Genomic DNA, 5,897 nt, shown 5'->3' with positions numbered 1-5,897 from the left:
TTCGGTGCTGGGCTCGGTCCCGTTTCGCTCGCAGCTACTCGGGGAATCCCTGTTGGTTTCTTTTCCTCCGCTTAGTGATATGCTTAAATTCAGCGGGTTGTCTCGCCTGATCTGAGGTCGACAGCGGATACATTCGCTTCCATCAACTTCCTGCACGACCGCGTGCGCTCGCCCTACCAAGTGCGCCCGCAACCCTGTACAGGGCCACTTCTTCACAAGGCTGGCAATCGGCTTCCCCGCTGCACGCGTGCGGCGCACAACCGGTGTGACGTGGAAGTGACGGGACACGTTCGTAAACCCATCGCGAACCGAGTACGACGCCCTACCAAGTGCGCCCGCAACCCTGTACAGGGTCACATCTTCACAAGGCTGGCAAGCGGCATTCCGCTGCGCGCGTGCGTCGTCCGAGCAGTTGCGTGATAAACGACCGTGTCGAAAGCCCAAACACCGCCGAGGCCAGTCGCCGCCGCCGCAAGGGCAGCCACGCAGCCTGGCGAGAGGCATCGTCTCGTGTAGCGTCGCCCCCGCCCCAACTGGAGTGGCCCAGTTTTTTGAACGGGACGGGAACTGCGAAGCACTTAGACCGACGGCGGACTACGACGAGAACGCCTTAAGCTTCGCCAACGTTTCGCCAACTCGTGCGGGAGACTTTTTCCGCTTCGCGGCAAGTCGTCGCGCCGTGCTCTCCGCATCAACCGCGTACGCAGCGAACCGCAAACGTCGGGCGCAGCCTCCTCACCTCCCTGCGCTTTGCGCGCGAACGTTCCCTGTTCGCGCGGCAAAGCCTGGAGGAGGCACGGCCCCGCAGCGTGTTCGAGCGCCCGGTCTACGGGACACCCTGCTTACTTCGAGGGCAACAAGCGCAACGCAAGGCTGCGATCTCGCGCACTTTGCGCACGGCTGGAGAAGCTTTGCTGGCCGGCTTTCGCTCCTCGTGTTTACCGTGCGTTAAAGTTGCGCGTCCGTGGCTCTCGCAGCTCTTGCGCGCCCGGTCGCAGAGAGGAGTACGCAACCTCGACCGCACTTTCCCTGCAGGCTTCCTTCCGACTCGAAGTCCTGCGGCGGTCTCAACGAGGTGCCACATCCTCAATGCAGTCGGTCGCCCCCGTTTCGGTTGGGCTCTGGCACGACGGTCGCCACCGTCTCGCCCTTGAGTGGCCGCTGTTGGCGCTCGCTGTGAGGTGTTCAGCGTGCTGTCCGTGTTGCCGACGCGGTCAAAACGAGTCGACGGCTCACGTTCCCTTGTGCGCCGAAGGCTCTCTTGATATGTGATCCGACCCTCAGACAGACGAAGCCAAGGGAAGACCCAAGGCCGCAATGTGCGTTCAAAGAATCAGTGCTCAGTGTGTCCTGCAATTCACACCAAGTCTCGCAGCTGGCTGCGTTCTTCATCGACCCGAGAACCGAGTGATCCACCGCTTAGAGTCGTGAAAAAGTGTTTGTTCAATTCCGTACAGTCAAAACCAAACGTTTCTGGCACTCGGCCAAACAGTGGCCAAGAAGGGCGCTTTTCAGCGCACGCTTGGACTCCAAAACTCTGCCGCGCCTTTTTCGGCTGCCGCAAATCGAGCAAACGGTGTGTTTCGGACGGCGTTTCGCTTTCGCTACTTGCGAGTGCTTTCGTGGTCCACCCCTCTATAAATACTCGGGAGGCGTCGAAGCCGGTTCTCCAAGCCGGACCCGTAGGTATCGTTGTGTGCTCGCTCTCATTGGCCCGCCTAACCAGAAAATGCCTGCGGTACACCCATTTGGATAAGAGTGCACGCAGATGCGGGCCTCGACGGCTACACATTTCCTCGGGCGGCCGCCTCCCGGCCTCCGTGGAGCGCGGGATGCACGGTCCCATCGACAAGCCTCTCCCGTTTTTACCGTGGCGTCGCGGTTCACCACGGCAGGCGGGTCGGTCTCCTCCGCATAAAAAGGGGGACCCCCGCTTTTTGTTCCACGAAATCGCACAAGCTTTTTTCGCATCCACGGTTTGCCACCGCACACCAAAATGCCGATCCGGCTGCCTACTTTAGCCAACAGGTGGAGCCAGGCGCGCCGTACTTGCGCGGCACTTCCCACGTCCACCGAAGTCGGTGCCAAGGACCACTTTCGGCGCCGGAGCCGCGTACGAGCCTACTCGAGGCGGAAGAACGAAGCCAGCAAGGGCCTGGCCGCAAGTGCGTTCAATTGTCGGGACGTCCAAGTCCCTCGTTCTTCCGTGCTTCCTCTTTCGGCAAGTCGTTGCGGCACCTTCCCAAAGCGCGCAGACCCGCTAATCGCGACGAGCGCGACGTGGCCGTGCCGCCTTTCCCTCGGCAGCAAGCAAAACGCCTGGCAACGTCGACGCTCCCCTAACCGCGATCTCGCACCGTGTTTCGTGTGGCGAATTCAAAAGCCGGCCGGCGCTGCTGCAACCATTACGGTCGGTACGCATACGCCGCGGAGGGCGGGACGGTCATCGGAGCGTGCGGTTCCTCCATCGAGTACTGCGCACCTCGGCCGTCGCATCGCCGTGCCATGACCGGCCGCGCGTCAACGCGAACCGGTGCCAGCGAGATCCCTCGCCTGCAAGAACCGACCGGCAGCCTCCGTCACCCGAGGACGCGGAGGCGCTTGCCGCGGACGGCGGGACGGTATGCACTGGTGCACAGCGGACCCGTCACATCGCCAGTTCCTTGACCGACCGCCGACGCTTGTGCCGTTCCTCTCGTACTTGGCAGTCGCCGCGCGATTGTCGGGTCTCGTTCTTGCACGCTCGAACGGTCGGGAGGGCACTCGGCTGGCGTTTCGGGAACGCGCAGCCTCGCCTTCTACCGACGTAACCACGACTCGCCGTTCGCGCTCCGCCGCTCCTGTTTACAGTACTAGGCGGTCCCGCAGCGGTCGGGTCGCGCATTTCGAGCGCTTCGAGCCACGGTGCAGTGGCGGGTCGAAAGCCGACCTATGAGTGCGTTGCGCCGTTTGTACCCGCGTCCGCCACCTGGCCGACCGTCCAAGGTCGCGGTGTTGGCGTCCGCTGGGCGCAACAATTTGTCACGGGGTGCCGCTCCACATTCAGGCAGCCCCGTGGGGAAAAGCCGACCCCGCGTCCAAACGGGGTCAGCGGCAGAAAGTGTCGGGCGCAGACGCAGCTGAGGCGCTCACCCTTCACAATCCGTTAATGATCCTTCCGCAGGTTCACCTACGGAAACCTTGTTACGACTTTTACTTCCTCTAAATGATCAAGTTTGGTCATCTTTCCAACAGACCGGCGCAACCGAAAGGCCGCGCCGGACATCGGTCCGAAGACCTCACTAAATCATTCAATCGGTAGTAGCGACGGGCGGTGTGTACAAAGGGCAGGGACGTAATCAACGCGAGCTTATGACTCGCGCTTACTGGGAATTCCTCGTTCAAGGGGAACAATTGCAAGCCCCTATCCCAATCACGAAAGAAGTTCCACGGGTTACCCAGTCTTTTCAGACAGGGATAAAGACACGCTGCTTCCTTCAGTGTAGCGCGCGTGCGGCCCCGGACATCTAAGGGCATCACAGACCTGTTATTGCTCTGTTTCGTGCGGCTAGGAGCCGCTTGTCCCTCTAAGAAGGTTGTAAGGTGCTGGGAACCCCGCACCTATTTAATAGGCTAGAGTCTCGTTCGTTATCGGAATTAACCAGACAAATCGCTCCACCAACTAAGAACGGCCATGCACCACCATCCACCGAATCAAGAAAGAGCTCTCAATCTGTCAATCCTCCCAGTGTCCGGGCCGGGTAAGTTTTCCCGTGTTGAGTCAAATTAAGCCGCAGGCTCCACTCCTGGTGGTGCCCTTCCGTCAATTCCTTTAAGTTTCAGCTTTGCAACCATACTTCCCCCGGAACCCAAATACTTTGGTTTCCCGGAAGCTGCCCGCCGAGTCATTTGAGTAACTCAGGCGGATCGCTGGTTGGCATCGTTTATGGTCAGAACTAGGGCGGTATCTGATCGCCTTCGAACCTCTGACTTTCGTTCTTGATCAATGAAAACATTCTTGGCAAATGCTTTCGCAGTAGTTCGTCTTGCGACGGTCCAAGAATTTCACCTCTAGCGCCGCAATACGAATGCCCCCGTCCGTCCCTCTTAATCATTACCTCGTATTCCAAAAACCAACAGAACAGAAACGAGGTCTTGTTCTATTATTCCATGCAAGTTTATTCAGGCGACTCGCCTGCGTTGAGCACTCTAATTTTTTCAAAGTAAAAGCACCGGCCATCTCGAGGCACACAATGAAGTGCACCAAGAAAGAACCGGCATGATGTTCAGTCCGAGCCGTCGCATCGGGTAGATGCACTACTCGTCTGGAACTGAGATCCAACTACGAGCTTTTTAACCGCAGCAGCTTTAGTATACGCTATTGGAGCTGGAATTACCGCGGCTGCTGGCACCAGACTTGCCCTCCAATTGATCCTCGTTAAAGGATTTAGAGTGTACTCATTTCAATTACGGGGCCTCAAAAGAGTCCCGTATTGTTATTTTTCGTCACTACCTCCCCGTGCCGGGAGTGGGTAATTTGCGCGCCTGCTGCCTTCCTTGGATGTGGTAGCCGTTTCTCAGGCTCCCTCTCCGGAATCGAACCCTGATTCTCCGTTACCCGTAACAACCATGGTAAGCAAGTAACCTACCATCGAAAGTTGATAAGGCAGACACTTGAAAGAAACGTCGCCGGCTCGTGGCCATGCGATCAGCACAAAGTTATCCAGAGTCACCACACAATACGGGCCGAAACCCGATCGATCTTGGTCTAATAAAAGCACCCGTTACCCAAAGGGCTCCAGGCTCACTGCATGTATTAGCTCTAGAATTGCCACAGTTATCCAAGTAGGAAGAAACGATCTAAGGAACCATAACTGATTTAATGAGCCATTCGCGGTTTCGCCTTATTTCGGCATGTACTTAGACATGCATGGCTTAATCTTTGAGACAAGCATATGATTACTGGCAGGATCAACCAGGTAATCGTTCGACTGCGCGTCCGTCCTCGCCTTCGGCGGGCCGGACGCAGTCTGTGTGCGGCGGAGGCCACCTTCAGGCGCCCCAACACGCTTATTTTGCACTCCGAGATGACGGCGTTCGAGCTCGCTACGGCACAACCTTCCCGAAAGACGAGTGGGAGCCGTGCGGCAAGAAGCACGTTCATGCTCGCTCTTTTTCGTTGCATCGACTCGGTCGCGCCGTGCGGGTTGCCCAAGCCCGCTGCACTGTCGGTGGACCGGCCGGAACTAGCAACGGAGCCGAGACTGCAAAGCCGCCAGACGACGGGTCACGCCCGCGTCTTCGGCGCTTTCGCATCTGAATCGCCCGAGGACGACACGGAACACACCTCGATATCGTGGTAAAACGGCACCGTCCGACAACCAGCCCCTAACGCATCAAGCGGATGAGGCTGCAGACGACTGCCGTGGATTCCCCTGGAGCAGACCCGAGGACACGCTTGACGAGGCCGAAGCCCGCCGCATATCAGACACCCGGTCGCTTTCGCGTACGCCGCTCACGAGAACCCCCACATAATAGCAGCGATAAGTACCCAGACCTCCTTGGGCACTAATACGAGCGTACTCGAGAAAATTTCACCGCGGGTGTGCCCCGAAACGTGTGGCACGTTGAGCGTGCCACAAGTCTACGTCGCTCTCAAACCCGCCGAGGTCGTAGAATTTGCGACCCTACTCACGAAATTCCCACCGAGGATACGGCCGCAAACGTACCGCACCTTGGGTAGGCCACGAGTTTGTGCAACACTACGCTGACGGCACAGCACCGAGGTCGTGCGCGCACGCACGGGAAAATTCCGCCGCGGTTTCTGCCGAAAACGTGAGGCACCACGACTCTCCGCAAGTTCGCGTCGACTGCGAAAGACCGAAGTCGTGAACGACGTGTCCGCTACTCGCCGCCGA

General features: G+C 58.5%; 3 non-coding genes across 3 annotated transcripts in view; all 3 read right to left on the bottom strand.

The window, feature by feature from the left end:
* The window catches only part of LOC142795658 (large subunit ribosomal RNA), a 3,958-nt gene extending 3,838 nt beyond the window's left edge, over window positions 1-120 (bottom strand). Inside the window, exon 1 of the ribosomal RNA XR_012893201.1 lies at window positions 1-120. This exon is cut by the window's left edge and continues 3,838 nt beyond it. This is a non-coding gene — a ribosomal RNA (large subunit ribosomal RNA).
* Window positions 121-1,274: 1,154 nt separating this feature from the next.
* LOC142795656 (5.8S ribosomal RNA) lies at window positions 1,275-1,427 on the bottom strand. Its single transcript, XR_012893199.1, has one exon. It is a non-coding gene; the product is annotated as a 5.8S ribosomal RNA (ribosomal RNA).
* Window positions 1,428-3,146: 1,719 nt separating this feature from the next.
* LOC142795657 (small subunit ribosomal RNA) lies at window positions 3,147-4,961 on the bottom strand. Its single transcript, XR_012893200.1, has one exon. It is a non-coding gene; the product is annotated as a small subunit ribosomal RNA (ribosomal RNA).
* Between the last annotated feature and the right edge of the window lie 936 nt (window positions 4,962-5,897).

This window comes from Rhipicephalus microplus, unplaced genomic scaffold (genome assembly GCF_043290135.1).
Source record: "Rhipicephalus microplus isolate Deutch F79 unplaced genomic scaffold, USDA_Rmic scaffold_792, whole genome shotgun sequence".
Classification (NCBI taxonomy): Eukaryota; Metazoa; Arthropoda; class Arachnida; order Ixodida; family Ixodidae; genus Rhipicephalus; species Rhipicephalus microplus.
This window is presented reverse-complemented; position numbering and strand designations above follow the sequence as displayed.